The sequence below is a fragment of the Phoca vitulina genome, unplaced genomic scaffold (assembly GCF_004348235.1).
Source record: "Phoca vitulina isolate PV1807 unplaced genomic scaffold, GSC_HSeal_1.0 scaffold8, whole genome shotgun sequence".
NCBI classification, from domain to species: Eukaryota; Metazoa; Chordata; class Mammalia; order Carnivora; family Phocidae; genus Phoca; species Phoca vitulina.
The window spans coordinates 4,833,646-4,857,899 of record NW_022589711.1 but is presented as its reverse complement, the minus strand read 5'-3'; the positions used below and the strand labels follow the sequence as shown (position 1 = coordinate 4,857,899).

General features: G+C 36.3%; 1 long non-coding RNA gene across 1 annotated transcript; it reads right to left on the bottom strand.

Moving 5' to 3' along the window:
• Positions 1–276: 276 nt before the first annotated feature.
• Positions 277–23,872, bottom strand: LOC116633729. The gene is made up of 4 exons (XR_004299771.1): positions 23,342–23,872; positions 12,791–12,926; positions 6,646–6,826; positions 277–614 (listed from the first exon to the last, which is right to left on the bottom strand). It is a non-coding gene; the product is annotated as an uncharacterized LOC116633729 (long non-coding RNA).
• Between the last annotated feature and the right edge of the window lie 382 nt (positions 23,873–24,254).

Sequence of the window (24,254 nt, the reverse complement as noted above, 5' to 3'; positions counted from 1 at the left end):
GGGTGTCACTTCGTGGAAAGCAGCTCCTTTTCTCTAGTTCAGCTGCAATGACACAGGGGATTTTTCCAGGAGAAAAATAGGCCATAAAGACTCAAAGCTTTGCTCCTTGGCCTAGAGGGACTGACTTTATATAGAACAAGAGAAAAGGGAGAAATCTATGACCATCAAAGTGAAAAGACAACCACGTGGGGAAAATTTTTGCAAATTATATATCTGATAAGAGACTTGTATCAAGAACATATGAAGAACAATTACACCTCAATAATAAAAAAACAAATAGCTCAGTTTAAAAATGGGCAAAAGATTTGAATAGACATTTCTCAAAAGAAGATATTGAAGGGGCCAATAAGCACATGCAGATATGTTCACCATTAGCCAGCAGGGAAATGCAAATCAAAACCACAAAGAGATACCATTTCAAACTGACTGGGATGACAGTCATCAAAAAGTTAGATAACAAAAATTTTCTGTGGGGATATAGAGAAATCAAAACCTTCATACATTGCTAGAAGGAATGTAAATGTTACAGTCACCTTAGAAATAAGTCTGGCAGATCTTCACATGGTTGAACATAGAATTACCATGGCCCAGCAGTTCTGCTCCTGGGTAGGTACCTAAAAAAAATGAAAATGTAAGTCCCTACAAAAACATTTGCATAAAATATTCAAAGCAGTTTTATTCATAATAGTAAAAAACTGGGTGCATCCCTAACTAATGTCCAGCAAGAGGTGAGGGGACAAACAAATCATGGTATATTCACACAATAGAATTTTTTTTTAAAAAATTAAGCGGTAAAATAAATAATGTAGCATTGGATTATAAACCAAAGTAGAAAATAAATATAAACAACTCCATATTTTTATAAATAAACTATTGAGAGGTGAAGGAGAAAAGAGACACATCTTCCTCACAGAAGAATTCCAAATAATCTGTATAGGTTCTCCCCTCTGGTGCTTAATTCCCATGTCTCCCTCTATCCTGGAGAGTGGGCTAGACTTAGTGACTTCCAAAGGATAGAGTAAGGAATAGGCAGAATAGTAACTTCTTCGTGAAGAAACTTGGCAAACATGACCTTAACCAAATAATAAAGGTTAACATTGCTAGTGATTTCATGTGAATAACATGTTAACACCTGATATGATGTAAGAATGGTACTTCACTTTGCTGGTATTGTTTTAAACATATAACTCCGTTCTAATCATGAGAAAAGCATAAAAGAACCTCGGGGTAGGGGACATTCTATAGGACATCTAGCCATTCTGCTCAAGGAATTCATTAAAAAACAAAAACACCACCACCACCTGAGAAATGCTCACAGACCAGATAGACGGGGGATACTTGACAAAGAAATGGAAATTGAATAAAGTCTGGACTTTGGATAAGAGGTGAACAGTCATGTGCCAACGTCAGTACCTTAGTTTTGACAAATGTACTATAAACATGTAAGATGTTCACCAGTGGGGAAATTGGCTGAGGGGGGTTCACAAGAGTAGGATCTTTGCAACTTTTCTGCAAATCTGAAATTATTCCAAAATACAATGTTCATTAAAAAAGTAAAAGTATACTCTTAACAAATATTTTCATAAATTTATGAAATTGTCCTTTTTGACTAGAGAGATGCTTCTATGAAGTGTGATTGTGTTTGGATCAAAATACATCAGTGTATTGGAAAATACATCAATACATTCTTCTGCATGGTTTCTTCTTTTTCTAGCACTCCATAAAAAAGTGTGGAATCTCTTCCGTCACCCCTTATTGTGGTTCCTTATTTCACAATACATATCGGAAATTAGTGGAAAGAGACAAAGGAACCATTGGCATTTCTATTTTCATAAGCACTAACAGATGCAAAGTCGGGAGGTCTTCCTAGCCACAGCCAATGGACGGTTTCAGTATTTACTTCCCAGCATGGTTTTATTTGAATAATGGTGGCAAATTACTCTATTAAGCACCTTTCACTTTTCAGAAGAAAACTATCATTAAATGTAAAATAATAATAGTTACATTCATAATGATGCCAACTATCCATAATAACCACATGTTTTTCAATTACTATGGAAATCACCTTAGATTATGTGTTGAACCTCTTGCAAAGTCTAAATGCATCATAAATGGCTCCAATACGACTGTTTCCAAACCTGAGTGCAAAGGTAAGACACAGGAGTGCGGGACGATGTCAAAAGAGGGGGCCTACAGCGGCATTTATATCATTTTTTAAAAAGCCCCTTAGCATATGTTGTCTAAAGAAGCTGTATATCTGGAGTATAAATCCAATTTGGAGAAACCAAGATGAGACTCAACAATAAAACACACATTCGAGCCATATTTGCAGGAAGCCGTCTGTTGCTGAAGCTCGTGGGAATCAGAGAGACTGACTCCTGAGCAACCCCACAACTGTCAATCTCGGTTGACAGGACTAAGGGGGTGGGAGGGAGGAAATGACCAAGGGAACTCATTTGTATAAACAACTTTAGGGTAGCAGAAAAATACCTGCTTGCCTTGCAATACGGTAATATGGTCCTGGCCCTTGCCTATATGCAATTTCGGCAAGTATGTACTCCGAGAAAAAAACCCTCAGGTAGCCGTAATAAAGTGAATAAAAAGGAGCCCAAACAAAGTAACACAAGAAAAAAAGGAGATAGAAATTAAAAATTACAAAGGATTACACAAAAAGTGATGCATATGTATTTCAAAGAAGATTCAAATAAGCAAAATTTGTATTCCAGAAGAAAAATAAGTGAAATAATGTATCAGAAAAAAAGTTAAAATGAAGTTGAGAAAATTACAAATGAATCAAAGAAGAATAGATCTACATATTGATCTAGAAAAATAGAGAATTCCTGAGGAAAGTTGCCTATAGTCAGGCTGAAAAGAAAATTAAAATCAAGACTTCCATAAGAGGAAATAATCGGGCTGACCTCATATTTCTCCAACATTTAAGACTAGAAAGTAGTCAAACAATGCCGCAAATAACTTACGGAAATAAATGTACACAAAGCTAATGTATATGCACATATCAAAGAAACAAAAAATATTTTGAGCATATAGGAACTCAAGGAACATTGTTCTTTTTTAAAAAAGATTTATTGATATGAGAGATAGCGAGTGAGTGGCGGGGAGGGGCAGAGGGAAAGGAAGAGAGAACCTCAAGCAGACTCCCTGCTGAGCACAGAGCCTGATGCAGCTAGATCTCGTGACTCTGAGATCATGACCCTGAGATCATGACCTGGGCTGAAATCAAGAGTCAGACGCTTAACAAACTGAGCCATCCAGGCTCCCCTGGGGATCATTGTTCTAAGGAAACTTTCTTCTAGAATTACTTGCAAATCAACTTTAGTCAACCAAGATATGAATTGAGAAACAATATTAAATGGATCATGCACAGTATTAAACACAAATAAATCAAGTAATGATGCTTACAGAAAAGAGTATCCGTATTGTAAATCAGACAAAGCCAAAATGATATAAATAATAGTATTCAGTAAGAAAGGGGAATGAGAAAGCCATAGGCTTTTCATGAATTTTCTCATTTTTAAAGCTATGAACCCAAAAAGATCATTCATTTTTTAAGAAAAACTATATAATAAAATTATAAAATCAAAGGTAAATAGCGTAACCAACTAAAGTGAAGTGGTGGAAGAAAGGAAAAAGAATAAAAATCGATGTATAATTACATCATTGTTTATGGGAGGGGGTCAATAAACACTGCATAAAAAACAAAAGAATTAGTCTGTCCCTAAAAGAGTAATTATTCAGCCTTGAAAAGGAAGGAAATTCTGACACGTGCTACAACCCGGATGAATTTTGGAGAGAGTATGCTAAGTGAAATAAGGCAGCCACAAACTGACAAATACTGTATGATTCCACTCATCCGAGGTACCTGGAGTAGTCAAATTGATAAGAGAGGGGGAGTCTAATGGTGGCTGCTACGGGCTGAGGGGAGGGGAGTTGGTGTTTAATGGGTGTGGAGTTTCAGCTCAGGAAGATGAACAATGTGCTGGAGATGGATGGTGGTGATGGTTGCATAATGTGAACGTACTTCAGGCCATGGGCTATACACTTAAAAATGGTTAAAACGGTAAATTTTATGTTTTGTCTATTTTACCCTAATTCCAAAAATTATTTTAAAAGATAAGTAATAAGGGCACCCGGGTGGCTCAGTCATTTAGCATCTGCCTTGGGCTCAGGTCATGATCCCAGGGTCCTGGGATCGAGCCCCATATCGGGCTCTCTGCTTCCCAGGAGGCCTGCTTCTCCCTCTCCCACTCCCCCTGCTTGTGTTCCCTCTCTCACTGTGTCTCTCTCTGTCAAATAAATAAACAAATCTTTAAAAAAATAAAAAAATAAGTAATAAACTCTTGTGTATTTACTAGGAAGGTAATGAAGCTTAAGCTTCAAGGCCCTTCTTTTGACAGACTCTTACATTTTGTTTTGATTCTTTTCTAGTTCTAAAGAAATGTTCACTTGCCTAGTTAATTTTGTTTCATTACTTTGTATTCTTTTTGTTAAAGAAGTTCTCCCCGAGTTGTATAAGTTTTAGGTCCCACAAAGCCTTGATTCACTGCTGGTTTTAAAAGTAAACATCAAAAAGAAAAAAAAAAAAAGACACAAAGCACAGCATGCACACACACACACACACACACACACAGCAAAAACAACAAATAAGAGGGTTATAAAATATCTAATGAGATTGTTTGAAAACCCTATAAATAAAATAATCATATATTTGGAATAGAACTAAGATGAAAATAGTTTGATTTTAAAAACCATGAATGGACGGACTCACTTATCAAGATGAAACCACTCCCATTTGGATCATTATAAATATTCATCTATATAGGGTGTCCTAAAGAATCTCCTAAAACAAACTGACTCAGAGAGATTGAAAATAATGAATGGGAAATGTGTAGCAGACACATGAAAACCAAAAATAAACGAGGAGCCACAATCTTAGACAAGGTAAAATTCAAAGGAAAAAGCACTAAGCAACATAATGTTTCATTATTCATTATATAATGAATAAAGGTGAAATCCACAAGACCATCGATCAAATGTGTATCTCTGCTATGACTCTGGATGGGGTAAAAATAGTATTTCCTGAACATGATAAACATAGGCCTTCATCAATTATACTACCTGAATAAGTATGGGATCCCTCAAGTTGAGAAATAAAAGTTCTAAGCTGTTAGCATCTTTCAGTACTAGCAGGGGCTACTTCAATCCTTCTCTGGAGATCCTTAATCTAGTAGCACAGGAATTTTAGAGATTACAGCCAGCAACTAGATTTAATGCCAGCTATACAAAGAAACAAGTCACCATGATTGGGGAGTCATAGAGGCAACAGGGAAATAATTTAATCTATCAGGTGCTGAACTAATTAAGCAAGAAAATACAAAATAAATATAAAATTTTTAAGGCAATATAACTGAGGAAAAGGTACAATATCAAGAGCCTATAACTGGTAAAATGTCTAATTAGTTATGGAGAACCAGAGATAGTTTGCCATGGATATAATAAACATTATTACACTGATAATAAGTATAGGATGCTTCCAGCCATTAGGATATTTTCAAAACACAAAATGATGAAGAAATCCAACTGAAGGACTCTATAAGCTAGACTTTGTATGTCAAAACCATATCTTTCCCCTCCATTCCCACTGGACAAAACTGTAATTCTATTGCTTTTCTTCTAAGAGGAACTGGTAATCACCTATCCAGGAAAATTGCCCTCTGGAACTGCAATCTAAATACTAGCCTTTGGTTACTCGTGCCAAATTCAACTAAAAATTGTGTAAAGGTCATTTTAACATTACCTAGGAGACTAATAATGATAGGTGTGTACACCCTTGGCTATCATCACAGCTACCATGGCTTGGAGACACATTTTCAAGTTAAAAAAAAAAAAAGGCTTATGAGTGTGTTATCTGTCCAACAATTACATCTGTTAGCAGTGTACTGCATAAACATTACAGTTGGTGAAAAACTTTAATATAAGCTCTTGTAAACTGAGATTACATGGCAAAGGAAAATAACATTTTAGTGTTGTCTTCTGGGCCTCTTTCCTTTTATTTCTCTGAGTCAGCAGCATGTGCAGGCTCTGTCTTTGAGCGGTTAGTCAAACTCTGCCAACGTTTCACCCAATGTGAAATTCCTATTTAACAAAGAATCTAAGTCCTTTGGGGGAAAAAAATGTTGGCCCATGTTTACGGACTTACAAGTGACAAAAAAAAAAAAAAAAAAAAAATTGCTCAAATGGAAAACCTTTAATTTAAAAATACAATCAATGCAAACCACAACTCCTTCATACAGTCTTTGAGAAAGTCCTCCCTTCTTCAGGAACACAGTTAATGAATTGGCCATCGCTGAATACTGAATGATACCCCCCCCAAAGTAGCACTGTAACTACATCTGGTAACCCCAGAAGTTCAGATTGGCTCTTTCGAAATACCTAACTTCTCTATTAAAAGCGTGCACATCACAATTTTCTCCCGCCTCCTATTCTAGAAGCCTCATGGCCAGATGCTCCATCTTCTTGTCTCTGGTGGTTACAGCTTGAGCATTTGACCTAGTAGGAGCTTTATCATCTTGACAGCACGACCAAAGGTTACCTGTGCCATTGGGAATGCAGCAGCTGTGACCTCACCTGTCCTCAGAAAGCCACGTCCAGGGCAGCAGTGCGGGGGAGGGGGGCGGCAGTCCAACCAGACCGCTCCTGGGATGAGAGCCTTGTTTTCCTGCTCCCTCTCTTGCCTTCCTTCTGCTCCTTTCCCTGACGTCCCCATCTTCTGTGCAAGTTATCAGACAGGCTTCTACTAGGTTTCCCTCTGCTCAGACGAAAGACCATTTCTGTTACTTGCAGTCAAGAAGCCTAATGGCCATAACATTTCATCTAAAAAGTAAAGTACTGGATACGAAGGATGCATATCTTTTTTTTTTAAAGATTTTATTTATTTATTGGACAGAGAGAGACACAGCAAGAGAGGGAACACAAGCAGGGGGAGAGGGAGAGTGAGAAGCAGGCTCCCCGCGGAGCAGGGAGCCGGATGCGGGGCTCGATCCCAGGACCCTGGGATCATGACCTGAGCCGAAGGCAGACTCTTAACGACTGGGCCACCCAGGCGCCCTGCATATCTTTTTTTTAGCCATCTGTTCCATGTAACTCAGGTGAATTTACTGGGTGTACGACCATTTCCTTCTATCCTCCTCTCTCCCGGATTTCTCATTTCTGAATGTGTATATAAATAAGGAGAGTGCAAAATTAAATTTGTCTAACATATGCTTCGCTTCTCTTTCTCATTGTTGTGAAGCACATATATGTAGTACGGGGAATTAGGGCAGAAGCCAGAGGGTGGCTGTTCTTAGGCTTACATCCATTCAAGTCTCCTGTGAATGCATTTCTCAGGGGCAAAATAAAAAATATTTGAATTATTTCACTCTGAAATCATCTGCTGTAAGAAATTGCAGGCTCTGGTAGATTTAACTCCCAAAGGAAAATATGAAGTACAGACACAATGGAAAAATAAAAAATGATGGAAAAAATTGTATGCAATCAGGGGCATTAAAGTAAACTTTAATGTATTTCAATTAAGATTTAGTACTTTTAAAAAAATGTTCACATCAGGAACTGTTTCAAGTGATTCAGATCAGGGTGTCGGAACGTCGGCTCCGTCGGCATGTTGGGTGGGATAATTTGTTGTGAGCCGCTGAACTGTAGGCTGTATGGCAACATCCTTGGCCTCCATCCACAAGAGGCCGGCTGCACCCCTCCCCCCACTTATGACCAACAGGTGCTTCTAGACAAGGTCAGTGTCACTTGGGGAGAGGGCAGGAGAATCGCCCCTGTTTGAGAACCACTGCTTTAGATTAAAATTTCTCCTTTAATCCTCAGAACAAACGCATGAGATAGGAATTATCGTTACCTCCTTTTCACAGATGGGGGAAAAGGAAGTACGATGTTTGGGGAGTCAACCACATAAACAGCTAATAAAGAGGAGAACTGGGATTCAAACCTCTGCAGTCTTACTCCACAAATTTTTGTTCACATTATTTGTCAGTTGTACCCAAAGTGGTGGGGTTCAAGCGTTAGTTGAATTCAAGGATTGAGTGAATTCATCTATATATACAATTCAGAAAAAGACTAAACATTCTACTAATGTCTTCTGATTTTTCTTTAGAATGTCCCTTAGGTATTCAGCACCAGGGAAAGATTCATAATACTTAAACTCACACTTACGCCATCACTCCCGGACTTTAGTTACACTTTTAAAAAAAGCCTTGGTGAAAAAAAGATGTGGAGATGTGACTTTCAAAAGTCAACATTTGTGTCTTCTAAAGTGAAATCAATAGCATATAGACCATTTCAACTCCCTCCTTTAAACATATTATTGATCTGGTCTATGAGTGGACTCGGTCCCATCCCTGTGCAGACTCACCTCATGGTCAAGATCACACTTGCCTCATGGAACCAAAACAGCAACTCAGGTTTTGGCCAAAGCTCTCTAAATTGGAGCACCTACAGAGCTTATGTGGAAGAGCTTAAGTGAATCCATGGTGTTTCAGTCTATTTTTCTAAATTTCAAAGGCCTTTGTTGGTTTTTTTTTTTCCATGAGAGCATGCAACATCAGTAAAAGAAGCGAAGAAAAGAGGAATGTAGAGAGGAAAAGAGAGTAAGGAAAAGGAAACAAGAACTAAAATTTTAACCTAAAAGCAATCCCCCCAGAACCAATTTTTAAATTTATAATTTTAATTTAAATACAAAATATGAAATGAAAATTAAATTTTAAACATCATTCGTAACTTGAGTTGGCAAAGTAATTGGATACATTCTGCCAAGAATTCTCCTTCTAGTAAACAAATAAATCTACAAAATGTCATTTTTCTTCCCAGACTCACAAAAACTTTATACTTGGTACCTTAACATATTGAAACATACAATTTTCAAATCTACTGTGTATATCTTTGTAGCTTTCTAACTTGGCTAGAACATAAGGAGCAGGTGGGATGGAGATTGAACTGCTTTTGCAAATTTAGGAGAAATGGTTCTTTGGAGAAAGAAATTCCAGAGAGCACGCTAAAGCTAATAGAACTTAGTGCCTATGGATTTAAAGCAAGCCATAATTGAGTCTTTATTTGCCCTTTCAAGGACTTAGGCAAAGCTTTATTCCCTTAGCATAGTACATACAAGGTGACATTTTTCAGCAGTCTGACTTTTCAATTATGGATCTTTTGGAAAGCTAATGATGTCTGTATTGTTAATACTGCCAACATTGTGTCAGTACATTGAAGAACCTGTGATATTAAATATGCTGATGTAAAAATATATGTTATTTCTGCTCAGCCTTGTGCAAACAATCTGGCTGAAATGCTAGAATTATAGGGAAATCCTCTCTGGAGATAAAAGTAGAATGGAATTCTGTTGAGAGCAGTTAAAAGGCTCTCTTCTTTCAAGTAATTTCTTGAAGTATTAAGGCCAAAATTTTAGAAATTAATTACATGGAGTATCTCACTCAAGATTTCTGGGTAAAGTTGTTATAGTCTTACCATATTATTCCTACTTTGGAGGGTGGAGCGGTCATTGTTAGACATCATTTAGAATATTAAAAAATCCATATGAATTGAGTTATTGAATAACATGATTGATGTTGTTTAAAGTTTCAAAAGGGTGACAATAATAATTCTTATGCAGCATGATCTAAGGATCTGAGACTGAACATTTTCTATCACAAAATTATTATAATAAAGTTAGGATCATATTCCTAATGTTTATCCTTCACAATAAACGTTCACTAATTGGTTATGAGCATTGGCCATTGTTTAGTGTGATGGTTTCCAGATGTTTAAATGCAGTGACAGCTTATTGATAAAATGAATTATAGTGACCAAAGTAACAAACTAAAAGCACATTCTTCTCAAAAGGAAAAAGAATACTAAAAGTGATACTTAATCATATATTTAAGATATCACCCTTCCAGATTTTTTAAATATTTTTATTACTTAGTTCCAAATATCTTGCCTAACATATCCTCCATTAGACAATAAATTCCAATAATGACATTATTTCTCATGTATAAAACTGTCTGATATTTTCAGAGAATAAACCTTATTTGGCATGAAATTAAAGTGCATGCTACACTTTTAAAAAATTTAACTTGTTGGTAATGACCAAATGGAACAAAGTATTTGGCATAGAATGGAAATTATCTAACGATAACAAAAACTAACAGGGAAGAAAATGTTTTTATTATAAAGAAAACTCAAGAAACAGCATGTTCTTTTTGTTTTTCATCTCCCATCTTAGAACAGAATAGGAGGGTAATATTAATTTAGACATAGTCAAGAAATGTACATATCAATAAATAATTGTTCTATAGACCATCACCAGAATATAAATATTAGGATATATCCTCAGGGGCGCCTGGGCAGCTCAGTAGGTTAAGCGTCTGACTCTTGGTTTCAGCTCAGGTCATGATCTCAAGGTCATGAGATCAAGCCCCAGGATAGCTCCATGCTAGGCCTGGAGCCTGCTTAAGATTCTCTCTCTCCCTCTCCCTCTTTCTCTCTCTCTCTTTCTCTCAAAAAAAAAAAAAAAAAAAAAAGGAATATATCTTTAGATGCTATTATTTAATGGAATTTTTATAATGTTTTAGTAAGTAGCTTCACTTATGTTACAAGATAGAAAGAAACACTTCATATTGCTTTTCAACCTATATAAATTGTTATGAGTACCTTATATGTAACTTCCACATAATATTAATAAATATTAATGTTTATAAAATAATAAATATAAGCAGAGATTAGGAAAGGTAATCTCTCTCTAGAGGTCAAATTCTGTGGGGCTTTTGATCCCATTTTGCTTGCATTTCCAGTGGAAATGAGTTTGATGATGGTGGCAAAGTGAAGAATAGGACCCATCTCAAACTAAAGACTCAAATTTACCATTACATAGTAAAATTTAAGATAAGTATTACCTTTCAAAGTATTTCATAATGATAGAAAGACTTTCTGGAAAAAGCTTTTCATACTAGGGGTGGAAAAGATTGTTTTTTTAAAAACTATAAAAAGAGGAATAGTGATAAGTAATCCAGATCCTTGGGCTGAAGATCATAAAGGTTTTGATAGAGTTAGGAACGTTTTTGAGGGAGGGGAGTTTGGTTGATTGGGGGAGAGAATGGCTGATACTACATGATTATTACTAACTTTGATAATTGGAGGAAGGTGGTGGAAAGGTATAACCTTCCAGTTATAAGATAAATCAGTATTAGAGGTGTCATGTACTACATGAGGACTATAGCTAACGCTGCTGTAGGATAGAGAGGAAAGGTAAGAGGATAAATTCTAAGAGTTCTCATCACAAGGAAAATATTTTTTTCCTTTTTTTCTTTCTTTTCTTTTTGTTTTATCCATATGAGAAGATGGGTGTTAGCCGAACCTATTTGGCAATCATTTCACAATACAGGGAAATCAAGCCATCATGTGGGATGCCTTCAACTTACACAGTGATGTATGCCAATTATTTCCCAATAAACCTAGGGGGAAATTTTGATAATCCTCAATATTAAACATGAATCAATTATAAAAATAGCCCAAAATGTAGTAAACAATTGAACATTTTGAATAAATTTTTGTCGTTTTGTTTTTAAATGGGCAATGTGACTAATTTTTCATGATAAACTGCCACAAGATAATTCTAAATGGCTCTGTATTTTAAGGTATAACATAAATTTATTTTCTTCTTTGAATCATGTATCTCCTTTGAATTACTTTTCTGTTGCTGTGTAATCACTTGCACATATGTAGCAGTGTTTTATTTACTAGCTCATGTCTCTGTACGTTGGAAGTATAGACATAGCATGGCTGGGCTTTTTGCTGAGGAGTTTACAAGGATAAAATTAGATTGCCCTCTTGGCTGTGTTCTCCTATCAGGGTTGGGATTATCTTCTAAACACACATAGTTTGGGCCAGATTCAGTTCCTCGAGACTGTAGGACTGAGGTCTGTTTCTTTGCTGACTGTCATTCAGAAGCCACTCTTAGTCTTAGAAGCCACCCACATTCTTTGCCATGTGATCCTCTTCATCCTCAAAGCAAGCCACAGAGGATTTCTCTGTCATTAAATTGATCTCAGGCTCTCAATCTCTTTGGTCACAAGCTCAGTCCTTTTAAGGGCTCCCTTGATTAGGTCCAGCCCACTCAGGATAGTATCACTAAATTAACATCAAATTACTTGGAAATGTAATTGCATCTGTAAAATCCCTTTGTCATATAAAACAGCATCATCAGGGATGTCTCATCATAGTCACAGATTTCACCCACAAATAAGACAGGAGTTTACACAAGGGTGAGGGACTCTGGGAGTCATTTTGGAACTCTTCCCACCACATCCTTTCTAACCAAATCCCCAATTTCTCCCATCTCTAATCTGCTGCCAGATCTTTATTTTTTCTAAATGCAAATATGATCAAGTTCATCAATATCATCAACAACACTGTCCCTCCAATAAATGCTTAAAATGTTTTGTTAGCTTTCATTTGTTTATCCTTATGCTAGCATACTCAACTGCTGTTTTTTTAACACATTTCCTGCCCTTCAAATCTTCCTACTCAGTGCCCCAGTTCCATTCACCTAATTTCAGTTCCTTTTTTAGACCTTCCTACCTCCAGGCTCCCTCCTGCTTACAATGTTTATTTCTCAAACCTACTGGCTACCTCTCTACTATACAAGTGTACTGCCTCTTTAGGCTCATTAATATCCCAGCTCAGCCTCATATCCTTCAAGAATGTTTCCTATTACCTTGCCTCCATCCTCATGACCTTCAGTTTGGGACAGATGCCTCTTCTCTGTGATCCCATAAGACTTGTGTGAATCTCCTGACATCATTCACCATTTTAGTTGCCTGTTGTTCTCTCTACTCCACTGGATTGTGACCCTGTTGAGGAAGAAACTCTTTGAACTTTCGTATCTCATTTGTTGTATTCCTGGTGTCAAACACAGTGTCTGTGATCAAAAAATTTGTTAAATTCATGAAACTTTGACATTTTCCAAATATTAATCAATGTCTATAAAGGACAGATAAATTAACTATTCTGTATTATAGTTATTTTAGTTACCATATGGATTTGACAAGATTAACAGTATATTGGCTTTTATAATCAAGTGGAAATTTCTATTCCATAGAGCTAACTCAACAGTCAACTAGGCAAATGTCTATTGTATAACTGGAAACAGGGTTTTAATTATACCTATGTTTTGCCTAGTTAGTAGCATAGATAATACTGCAGCATGTATCAAAAGGCAAATCAACCAAAAAGACCCCATACTTAAATGTAATTAATATAGTAAACTCTTAATAAAGTTATAAAATCAAATAGATGTGTTTTTTAAATAGATTTTTTTAATTAAAATATTGGAATTATCCTGGCTGCCCTTTAATTGATTTGTAGTTTTTAATTTTAGTCTATTACTTTAAGAAAATTTTCAAGGTTAGATAACTCCTTAAAGAATTGATTCTCCTGGTCTGCCAGGCACACAAAAGCATTTGTATAGTTTCCTTTTTTATCAACACTGATTAAATGTCCACTCTGATGCCGGTGACCCATTCCCCACTTTAATTTTTTTTTTCTTTTCAGTGAATGGTGAATAAAGAAGTTTTTAATTTCCCCATGCATTATATACTGGTCATACCATTTTATATGCATTTTATCACTCATGAGTACACATTGATGGGTGAACATTAGTCTTGCTAACAAAATATCTATCCTACTTTGCAGATGGTAGAATTATAGAAACAATTATTAAGGAAAATAATCTGCTTAGAGAAAAATAAAATCCCCACCATCATCAAATACAACACACACACATCCCTCAAATGTTTTGTTTTGTTTTTTCTAAGTGTTTTTTAAAGGAGAATTTTCCTGTTGATACTGGGGAATGAGAACATGGCCCTCTACACGGAATCCTTTCGAGTGTGAGCAATTGGATATGTTTCTGGACAGGAAAAATATTTTATGCATTAGCATGTATAAATTAAGTTATAAGAAATAACCCATCCAGTGTTTACACAACACTTAAGCAAGCTACAGTAACAGAATCATATAAACCTATTACACAAGTGTGGAAAAATCTTTAACAGTTTACACCTGGCTCCTCTCTGAATGCATTATCAAGTCTTTCCTTAAAAGAAAAATCCAACACTGTACCTTTCATTCAGACACATGTTATAGTCTTTAAATAGATATTCCTTTTCTACATTCCACTTTTAAGCAATTGACAGTTTACACAGTTTTCAAGTGTTTGTGTTTTTAAGAAAATTCTAAGTAAAATAAACATTTAAGGGTGGCTCTTACACATCTGAAAATATATATTTGAGAACTGATCACACTCCTTGTAAAAGTGGTGAATCTAGCAAAAATGGCCCTTTCTCTATGTCATTTTTACTTATGAGTAATAAAGTTCTCCCAAAGATGATTTTAATTGTCATATTTGCATTAAAAATAACTTCTTTGGATTATATTTTTTATAATTTCCTTTATTCAAATAATAACAATTTTGCCTTTGAGTCTTATACTTTTACAATGAGGACAAGATTTTCTTCTGGGAGATCTTCCCATGTAATTATCAGTTATTCTTTTCCTTAACTCATTAAATGACATTAAAATAAGTCTACTTTAAACTAAAATTTTCCATATTATATATTTAAAAATTCAATGTGAGAAACTTTATAGATGTGAAAATTATATTGATCTTTTTCTGACCCAACAAAAAAATGAAATGCTAATCAGTAGTTTTGAGCCTTGACTTTTTATTAGAAACACCTGGGGGCTGCCTGAAACTCCTCACATTCTGGCTGCATCACAGATTAATCACATAAAGTTGAAGTGTGCGAACCTGGCATCAATATTTTTAAGAATTCCTAGAAGTTTCCAATGTGCAAGGAAGATTAAGAACTACTACTTGAAACGAGTGGCTCTCATTTTTTTTTTTTTTTTTTGCACATTAGAATTATCTATGGCGCTTTTAAAACTTATTTTTTAAATCCAGAACCATCCTCCCTACCAATCAAATCAGGTACAGTGAGACCCTGAAATCAGCATTTTTTTAAAAGTGCCAGACAATTCAAATGGAGAGCCAAGTCCGAGAACTAATGCTTTATACTGAAAATCAGTTGAGATATATTGAAGTTTGAGAAATAGTACTTTAGACTGTAGTTTAGATGTATCGGTACTCTGCGTGAGTGGGTTGTTTTGATTTTTTTTAATTTTATTTTATTTTATTATGTTATGTTAGTCACCATACATCATTAGTTTTTGATGTAGTGATCCATGATTCATTGTTTGCATATAACATGTTTCAAATAACAGTGCTCCATGCAGTACGTGCCCTCCTTAATACCCATCACCAGGCTAACCCATCCCCCCCCCTCCCCTCTAAAACCCTCAGTTTGTTTCTCAAAGTCCATAGTCTCTCATGGTTCATCTCCTCCTCCGATTCCCCCCCTTCATTTTTCCCTTCCTTCTCCTAATGTCCTCCATGCTATTCCCTATGTTCCACAAATAAGTGAAACCATACGATAATTGACTTTCTCTGCTTGACTTATTGCACTTAGCATAATCTCCTCCAGTCCCATCCATGTTGATGTAAAAGTTGGGTATTCATCCTGTCTGATGGCTGAGTAATATTCCATTGTATATATGGACCACATCTTCTTTATCCATTCATCTGTTGAAGGGCATCTCAGCTCTTTCCACAGTTTGGCTATTGCGGACATTGCTGCTATGAACATTGGGGTGCATATGGCCCTTCTTTTCACTACATCTGTGTCATTGGGGTAAATATCCAGTAGTGCAATTGCTGGGTCATAGGGTAGCTCTATTTTTAATTTTTTTGAGGCACCTCCACACTGTTTTCCAAAGTGGCTGTACCAACTTGCATTCCCACCAACAGTGTAAGATGGTTCCCCTTTCTCCACAACCTCTCCAACATTTGTTGTTTCCTGTTTTGTTAATTTTTGCCATTCTAACTGGTATAAGATGGTATCTCATTGTGGTTTTGATTTGTATTACCCTGATGGCTAGTGATGTTGAACATTTTTTCATGTGTCTGTTAGCCATTTTTATGTCTTCTTTGGAGTAGTGTCTGTTCATGTCTTCTGCCCATTTTTTGACTTGATTATTTGTTTTTTGGGTGTTGAGTTTGAGAAGTTCTTTATAGATCTTGGAAATCAGTGCTTTGTCTGTAGTGTCATTTGCAAATATCTTCTCCAATTCTGTGGGTTGCCTCTTTGTTTTGTTGACTGTTTCCTTTGCTGTGCAGAAGCTTTTTATCTTGGTGAAGTCCCAAAAGTTCATTTTTGCTTTTGTTTCACTAGCCTTTGGGGACGCGTCTTGAAAGAAGTTGCTGTGGCCGATGTCAAAGAGGTTACAAAGGGGGAAATACATAGCCATCCAAGCCTCACTCAAAAAAATAGAAAAATCCCAAATTCACCAACTAACTTTACACCTTAAAGAACTAGAGAAAAAGCAACAACGATGCCTAAGCCACACGTTAGAAGAGAAATAATTAAGATTAGAGCAGAGATCAATGAATTAGAAACCAGAAACACAGTAAATCAAATCAACGAAACTAGAAGCTGGTTCTTTGAAAGAATTAGTAAGATTGATAAACCACTGGCCAGATTTATCCAAAAGAAAAGAGAAAGGATCCAAATTAATAAAATTATGAATGAAAGGGGAGAGATCATGACTAACACCAAGGAAATAGAAACAATTATTAGAAATTATTATCGACAACTATATGCCAATAAATTAAGCAACCTAGAAGAAATGGATGCCTTCCTGGAAGCCTATAAACTCCCAAGACTGAAACAGGAGGAAATTGACAACCTAAATAGGCCAATAACCAGTAACAAGATTGAAGCAGTGATCAAAAACCTCCCAAAAAACAAGAGTCCAGGGCCTGATGGATTCTACCAAACATTCAAAGAAGAAATAATACCTATTCTCCTGAAGCTGTTTCAAAAAATAGAAACAGACGGAAAGCTTCCAGACTCATTCTATGAGGCCAGCATTACCAGGCAAAGACCCCATCAAAAAGGAGAATTTCAGACTGATATCCCTGATGAATATGGATGCCAAAATTCTCAACAAGATCCTAGCCAATAGGATCCAACAGTACATTAAAAGGATCATCCACCACGACCAAGTGGGATTTATCCCTGGGATGCAAGCATGGTTCAACATTCACAAATCAATCAGTGTGATAGAACACATTAATAAGAGGAGAGAGAAGAACCATATGGTCCTCTCAAGTGATGCAGAAAAAGCATTTGACAAAATACAGCATCCTTTCCTGATTAAAACTCTTCAGAGTGTAGGGATAAAGGGAACATGCCTCAAGTTCATAAAATCCATGAAAAACCCACAGCAAATATCATCCTCAATGGGGAAAAGATGAGAGCCTTTCCCTTAAGATCAGGAACACTTCAAGGATGCCCACTTTCACCACTATTATTCAACAAAGTACTAGAAGTCCTAGCAACAGCAATCAGACAACAAAAAGAAATAAAATGTATTCAAATTGGCAAAGAAGAAGTCAAACTCTCTCTCCTCACAGATGACATGATACTTTATGTGGAAAATCCAAAAGACTCCATCCCCAAATTACTAGAACTCATACAGCAATTCAGTAATGTGGCAGGATACAAAATCAATGCACAGAAATCAGTTGCTTTCTTATACACTAACAATGCAACTATAGAAAGAGAAATTGGAGAATCAATTCCATTTACAATAGTGCCATAAACCATAAGATACCTCGGAATAAACCTAACCAAAGAGGTAAAGGATCTATACTCTAGGAACTACAGAATACTCATGAAAGGAATTGAAGAAGACACAAAAAGATGAAAAAACATTCCATGCTCATGGATCAGAAGAATAAACATTGTTAAAATGTCTATGCTACCCAGAGCAATCTATACCTTCAGTGCCATCCCGATCAAAACTCCAATGCCATCCCGATCAAAACTCCAATGACATTTTTCAAAGTACTGGAACAAGCAGTCCTAAAATTTGTATGGAATCAGAAAAGACCCTGAATCACCAAGGAAATGTTGAAAAAGAAAAACAAAGCTGGGGGCATCACGTTGCCTGATTTCAAGCTATATTACAAAGCAGTGATCACTAAGACAGAATGGTACTGGCACAAAAACAAACCTATAGACCAATGGAACAAGATAGAGAGCCCAGATATGGACCCTCAACTCTATGGTCAAATAATTTTCGACAGAGCAGGAAAAAATATGCAATGGAAAAAAGTCTCTTCAATAAATGGTGCTGGGAAAATTGGACAGCTATATACAGAAGAATAAAACTCGACCATTCTCTAACACCATACACAAAGATAAACTCAAAATGGATGAAAGACCTCAATGTGAGACAGGAATCCATCAAAATCCTAGAGGAGAACATAGGCAATAACCTCTTTGACATGTTGTTTTGGTTTTATGAGATAAGGAGATCGGTACTCTGTGTGAGTGTGCTGTTTTGGTTTTATGAGATAAGGAGGTGGTGGGAAAGATGGTGGGAAGGGAAATAATTCCATTGCAATTTTAACAAATGCTATTTTGTAGATTCTGTATAAGAGCAGTTTAATTACAACTTAACTTATATTGAAGGTGAAACGTGAGGAACAGAGACTTTGGCATGAAAGAAAAGTAAAAGTGTTTAATGAAGATCTGGAAGGTTTTCCCTCAGAATCAGAAAAGAGTATGTGAACCATTATATAATCCATCCTTTATATTTTTCACTGATGAAATATAGCATAAAGGGAACAAACGTATGCTAAATCAACTGTTATTGAAAATTTATTTCTTTTCCTTATACATTGTGCCCTTTGTTGAAAACCGTTAAATGATAGTTTATTTCTTTATATGCTTAGGTTGTATTAAGATGTACCATTTTCAAGAAATGTTCTAATGTTTTCATCTGAATTGAGCTTGGATTCTTCCAAGTTCTATTACCATATAGATTAAGTTTCAATCCAAGTTTTAAAACTTACAGTTGGGCTTTTCAACAAACCTTCCAAAGAAAAGTTACAGTCAGGTCAATTTCTTAAAATGTGCTAGAATAAAAAGCCAAAATAATCATGAACTTTTCCCCCATAATCATTATGTTTGTCCCTATAGATGTCCAAATAATATTTGATGGAGTTCACAGTCAACCATAATAATAAAGGTCGATAGGCCCGATATTTCCTTTGTGTAATTCTTTCTGTAGCAAGTAAAATGCCAGTTCAGTACAATGTAAGAGATACAGAAATTCTAAAATATGGAACAATTAAATTTTGAATAAGTTTTCTTATTCCTCGGTAAGAAGGACTATGAAATTATATTTTAAAATTTGGAACAAAAATAAGAGTTTTACTAAATAAATCCTTCATGTTCTTAAACTCCTATTTCTACATGTGTCATTAAAATCACCATCTAGCTTTCAAAGGGTGTTATAATTATCTAAGTGCAGATACCCTCTGCAGGGCTCCTATATCACACACCCACATACCCCCACACACACCCCCACACACCATGTAAAAATTTCTTAGTAATTTCTCCACCCACTTTTGAAATTATGGGAGTAATTATATTCCTACCCTCGATTTTAACCGTATTTCATGATCAAACATTGTACAAACAGGATTAAAACACATCCACGTTTTAATCAAGATCATTTTCCCTGCTGGAGCTATCACTTGTATCAAGGGCAAATGTATGAGCTCAGTTTGAAAATGACTCAAGAGGTTAGAATAACTGTGTCAAAGCATTTAACCAAGATTCTACATGATCAGCCAAAAACAACTTGTGTCTTCGACTCCTAATGGTGATTTACTCACACGCTTTGTTCAGGTTGAATTAGTTTTCTGAAGATAACTGTCTATACTAGATAACTTTCTCAAGCCCTGTTGAGCACGTGACTCAATGAACTGAGAGGAGTTTTTTCATGACAATGGAAACCCTTACTTTAAACCTGTCTGGTCTGCTGTGGAGCCCTAGCTGAATCCTTGCTCAACTGTGAGGCGTACTGAATATAGATGATTAAAACACCATGCTTGTGGAACAGTGAGTATCAGATATTTGAGCTACTGGATCAACCAACCCTAAATTTAACTTCTCTGCTCCCCAATCTTCAACAAGAGAATAACTATCCAAGACGAAACTATTTATATTGCCCCTAAATCTATACTTTAGGAATTAGCCTGACTCAATTCAATCATTTTAGAAATGTTTTACCAGTAGATAGAACCTGAGTTTTGAGATTACCCAGACACTAGTATGAGCTTCATCGCTTACCAGCTCTCAATGGGCAAATTATGTAATTTCTTAAAGCTTTGGTTTCTTCATTTGGAATTAATAAAACTACCCAAGAGTTTGTAGAGGCAGTTAAAAGGGACGAAGTTGCACAACATTAGGTACCAAAATAATATCAGCTTTCCTCCTTTATAAGTGGAAGGAGAGAGAAGTCTGGGTTCTGAGAGTAGGCTTACTTGAGGAGTAATGAGGAAAATAGTATTAGTGTAGTAAAACAAAAATCACGTAAAACTAAAATGTTTTTCATCTTTTCTTCATAATTGCATTTACTTTCCTTCTTTGACCCATTTTCTCCTTGTATATTTAGATCAAAATATACACATAATTGTGGATATGTGGGCCTCTGAAGTATGTATTTTTCCACCTAGTAGTAACGACAAAAATGTGATAAATTGAGAAAATTAGGAACTACCCTGCTAGTACTAACTGACCTAAAAGGACATGTATTGATGCCTCTGATGTGGTTCCATAAACACACACCACACTGTTTCAAAGCAGAAGTATCTGTGGCAAGGAGTAAAAAAATTCAATGATTACCAGTGTAACCCATTATGAAACTCTATTATGGACGTTTCAAGATAACTACTATTTTAATTATTTGATTAATAAAAACCATATTCATTTTTCTTGGAAAAATTTGACTCAAGAATATCATTATATTTAACTTACTTGCATTATAAATATTGGCAGGAACTCATTTACCCTCCTAGAAATTGTTGCTCAGAAGAATTTGAAAATGGATGCTTTAGAAGAAAGTTTATTGAAATGGAAGATTTGGTCATCTTTTTCCCTTCGTGTTATGTTTAGAATGTTCCCTGTATAAAGACTTAGGGCCACTCTTTACCCCAAGCCTTTGAGGATTTCAATTAGTACTATCTAATTGTTCAGCTTTATTGCCTGTAGAAATACTTTTGTGACACCATGTTCTATACACCAATCATGATTATAATGCTTTAATTGTGATCTCAATTTTTGGACATCTGTTCTTTTCATTCTCTTTATTTTGAAAAATATTGTAAATCAGTCTTTAAATTGTCAATGTGCTTCATTGTAATTATGAGAAAAACACCAGGCAAATCCCAATTGAGGGACATTCTATAAAATACTTAGCCAATACTCCTTAAGATGATGAAGGACATCAAAAGCAAAAAGCAAACAAACAAAAAGTCTGACAAACTGTCACAGTCAAGTCAGTATGCCTACTTAATGTAATGTGGTATCCTGGATGGGATTCTGGAACATAAAAAGAAGATTAGGTAAAAAACAGAATATAGTATGGATGTTAGCTGAAAATAATGTATAGATATTGCTTAATTGATTGTAACAAATCTACCATCCTAATAAAATTAGTAGTAGGGGAAACTAGATGATGAGTATATGAGAATTCTCTGTACTTTTTTTTTGTAATTTTTCTATAAATCTAAAACTAATCTAAAATAAAATTATAATTAAAAAATTCTTTCTGTAATTCATGTTGGGCATTTGATGTCAATTTTAAATCTTTATAATATGCTCAAATTCAAAGCAATAGTGGTTATTCATCACACAGAATGGAAATTTTCCTTGTCCTTGAAATGTAGTATCTTCTGCAGATGATACGTATAAGCAGGAACTATTTAAAAGAACAACACAAGGGCTATTTACCCCAAAGATACAAATGTAGGGATCTGAAGGGGTACGTGCACCCCAATGTTTATAGCAGCAATGTCCGCAATAGCCAAAATGTGGAAAGAGCTAAGATGTCCATCGACAGATGAATGGATAAAGAAGATGTGGTATACACACACACACACACACACACACACACACACACACACACACACACAATGGAATATTATGCAGCCATCAAAAGGAATAAAATCTTGCCATTTGCAACGACGTGGATGGAACTGAGAGTGTTATGCTGAGCGAAATAAGTCAATCGGAGAAAGACATGTATCATATGACGTCACTGATATGAGGAATTCTTAATCTCAGGAAACAAACTGAGGGTTGCTGGAGTGGTGGGGGGTGGGAGGGATGGGGCGGCTGGGTGATAGACATTGGGCAGGGTATGTGCTATGGTGAGCGCTGTGAATTGTGCAAGACTGTTGAATCACAGATCCATACCTCTGAAACAAATAATACATTATATGTTAAAAAAAAAAAAAAGAAGAAGAAGAAGAAGATAGCAGAAGGGGAAGAATGAAGGGGGGGAAATCGGAGGGGGAGATGAACCATGAGAGATGATGGACTCTGAAAAACAAACTGAGGGTTCTAGAGGGGAGGGGCGTGGGAGGATGGGTTAGTCTGGTGATGGGTATTAAAGAGGGCATGTTCTGCATGGAGCACTGGGTGTTATATGCAAATCATGAATCATGGAACACTACATCAAAAACTAATGATGTAATGTATGCTGATTAACATAACATAATAATAAAAAAATGAGAAAAAAAAAACCAAGAGCAATGTTCAATTAAGGGATAAAGTGAGGAGATAATACAAAAAAAAAAAAAAAAAGAACTCTTAGCACTGAGAGGTAAACATGCAAAAAAAAAAAAGTGAGCAGTCTCATGAAAGTATTTCAGGGAGTTATACCGGCACTGTCCCATAGAACTTTCTGTGATGATGGAAATGATCCTGTGTGCTATATAACACGCAGCCTCTAGCCACACTTGCTGTCAAGCACCTGAAATGTGGCAACTGTGAGTGGACTGAATGTTTTATTTTATTCAATTTAAATTAGTCAGTGTGGAGTTAGCACATAAACTGAACACAGAAGCCTAAGTAAAATTCTGTGGACATTCCATTTTCAGTGCGGGGACACAGTACGGTGAACTGAAAGACTCTTCACGCACGGAAGAGTGAGCAGATCTTTGAGCTACTGGATCAACCAATCCTAAATCCTACTCAGCTCTGTTACTTATTTGAGCCAACTCCTTGTCTATGTAACCTAGTTTTCGTTGGGACTTCTATTACTTGTAGCCGAAAGCACCCACACTTACCCATGAGAATTAAACGAGAATGATCCATGAAATACCAGTCATCACCCGGGAGACCGCAGATGCTCAGTACATGACAGCTCCTTCCCCTGCCGTCCTCTTGAACCAAGTCACCTTCCCTGTATCCCTTGCATTGGTGCCTTCCTGCTGCTGCCCTAGCACGGTCCCTCCTGACCCATACCACTCACTCACCCCTTCATACCCCAGCTCAACTTAGAGCTTGCACAAAACTCATCAGCACATGGCGAAGTGCTTCCTGTGAGCTGACACCAGTCCTGAATGCCCTGCCCCTAAAGTCACTTCAAGCAGTCGCTAGCAGGCCATTCGGAGTCTTTGCCTGAGAAGTGCTCAGCTGGGGTTGGAGGTGAAATTCTGTTCACTTTCCGGGCTTGAACTTGGAAGGAAGCATCCTGAGGCTGCTGCTGACCTTATCTCCTGTTTCGCAGAACATGAGAGAATGAGACCTACCTGTAGAGGAGAAAAGATGAAGGAAGGAGTGACAGAAGCAGCAGTGACAGCATTCAAGATCCAGGTTCTAAGTACTAACAGATTTTCCCACAACTGCCCTGGTCCTTTCAGCTGTTCTTTTAATCCCCTCAACTGCCCCTACTTTCCCAATAAGCTTTCTTTTGTCTTTGGTTATTTGACATTAGATTTCTGTCACTTGCAGAAAATACACACAAAATCTCACATGTGCATATTCAAATATATATGTTTGTGCACATGTAAATACGTTACAGGTAGGAATTACTCAAGACACTCGGGTGCCACATTTCTTTATTTTTTCTATCTAATGTTTAATTCATCTTAGCACTTACTTACCAAGATTAATGAAAGGTCAAGCCTTCATTATTTTTCAAGACTCTCCCTAATATGGTGGGATCACAGGAGAATCCTGTGACATCCCAGGAAAATG